The 2,327-nt window shown below is 36.6% G+C and overlaps 1 pseudogene; it reads right to left on the bottom strand.

Moving 5' to 3' along the window:
* Nucleotides 1-282: 282 nt before the first annotated feature.
* On the bottom strand, nucleotides 283-368 carry LOC113341496 (annotated as a pseudogene).
* Between the last annotated feature and the right edge of the window lie 1,959 nt (nucleotides 369-2,327).

Raw genomic sequence — 2,327 nt, 5'->3', positions numbered from 1 at the left:
TCACCCATTTTCGAGTATGCTGAAAGCATTACATCCCATGAGATTGGGTAACAAATGGGAGTTTACATACTGTCGTAACCAGGCTTAGGCTGGACACCCAAAGAGAAAGTAGAAAGGCTGCTGTGCTGAAGCAGGTATTTGGTGGTTGTCTGATGAGTTATATTGGTTTAGTTCATATGTCCTTTTTCTACATCTTTCTCTTCTAGAAATCACAATACTCGCAACTTAGTTTAGAACATTGATAGATTTACAGAGACCTAGAGCAGGAAAAAAAAAAGTTAAAAAGGTTTGGACCTTCTCTAGGTTTGTACGTGTCATGCTAATCTTCTCTATATCGTTCCAATTTTATCGGATGTCCCCAAAGGGCCCACTTAGTTGTGAAGCTCATGTTATTTAAACCTGCCTTCCTTTTATAAACTGAGAGATGTGGGACTAATAAACTAAAGTCATGCTTCAAAAATAAAATAAACTAGAGTCCAATCTTATATGTCGCCATGTATGCAGTGTTCTTGGTAGTCACAACCTATATTTCTTTTATTTTTTAGGAGATAAAAATTCGCTAGCCACAACTGACCTTCATTCCTTTCGTTGCCTCATCGTAATCTCTTCTAGGAACCCCTACGTGGATTTAAATTTGGCAACCCAAAATGTAAAATTTCCTTACTGATCAATCCAAAATGTAACATCTACTACTCAAAAGATATACTCCATCCAATCCTTTCTAATAGGCTGGTTTACTAATTGGGAAAGTCAAATATTACTTTAGTTTTATGAGACCACTTTTCTCTTAATTTCTTTTGATGACAAGTGTCATATGAACCATTTCACTTTACTTTTTTTGCTGACAAGTATTATGGAGACCACTTTCAGTGATTAGTTCACTTAATTTTCTTAATTTTTTCTAAAAACAAAACAACGGAGGGTGTATTAGTTTAAACTACAACCAAACCCACTTCTTTATTCTCCGTTGCAAAGCCCCTAAGCAGAGATGGATTGCCTGGCGAGATTGCAGAAGTTGCTAAGATCCTCCTCCTCTTCTAATTTATTGAGACGCAGTCTCACCATTAACACTGTGCTTCAGGACGTACCTGCTGATATCTAGGTTTTCCCATACAATTAGAGTCTTAATGGGATATCACCAAATCTCTGTGCACACTTCACACTGTCATCTAATGTTTTCTTGACATTACATTTGTAAACAAAACCTAAATCATTCAGCTTAGTTGATCCCCAACGGATTTTTCTTTCCATGTTTTCATCCTCCTCAGACCTGCAATGCAATTTCAACACAACAAGTCAACTTAAAAAGAGTGTGGATCAAAATGTACACAAAATTTGGAAGTTTATAATTCAGATGAATCAATAGTTAAGTTTCCTTACTCTTGTTCCTGTGCTATAGTGAGCTCTGGATGGTACTGCCGGAAGTAATCCCCGATTTCATTTACTGTCACGTATCCATTTGCAAAGAAATAGCTACCATTCATAGAAGCTTGTTCCATGCAGAAGAGATGTGCGTCAACAATGTCCTCAATGTGTACAATTGGAACCTTGCCTACTACTGCCTCCAAAAACTTGAGAGTTTCAAACTTAGGAGCATGGTTTGGAATTACCGTAGGATGCGACGCAAGTATACCTATATGCTATCAGGTAAGTACGAAAGAATGGTATCTCCTCCTACGAGTCCACGGGTTAGAGATACCGCCTCAAATCCTGCTCCTCCATTCATATCTTTCTCACCAAACTTCAAGATCTCTTTCTCTGATAATGACTTTGAATCTAGGTAGGCCTATAAAAATATACTACTGTTACAAGGTTATTTTAGGAACGCGTAATTGGGGATATGGAAACTAATTGGGGGACATAACTACATGACAAAATAGGAATCCAAATATTAAATCTGGATCACTTCTTATGTAATTATTTTTTAATTCCTTAACTAGCCCTCACTAATCAAGTTTAGTGGTTAATAATAATTAGTAAAATCTTAATTATTTGGGGATAGATTAGTGTGTATTTTTATTTGAATTTGTATGAGTGAGGTCAGAGTAGAAGGAGGGAAAAATATTTTTGGGTGGAAATTTTTTTGTGAAAATGGAAGATGATTGTGAGGAGAGAATTTCAGCTGTTGAATCTTTAGCTCAACTACAACAACAATCATATCTCCAATCTTCGGTTAATGATAACAACTCACAATTGGAGTTATATGAACAACCAACACCCTTGGATCATGATTTTCGTGAGCATCAAGTGTTTTTTGAAGAACCAACCCAAGAACGTAAATATGTTCGACATACAAGCAACCCCAACACACAAGTAATGCTGCTAAG

This window comes from Papaver somniferum, unplaced genomic scaffold (assembly GCF_003573695.1).
Source record: "Papaver somniferum cultivar HN1 unplaced genomic scaffold, ASM357369v1 unplaced-scaffold_29, whole genome shotgun sequence".
Taxonomy (NCBI): Eukaryota; Viridiplantae; Streptophyta; class Magnoliopsida; order Ranunculales; family Papaveraceae; genus Papaver; species Papaver somniferum.
This window is presented reverse-complemented; position numbering and strand designations above follow the sequence as displayed.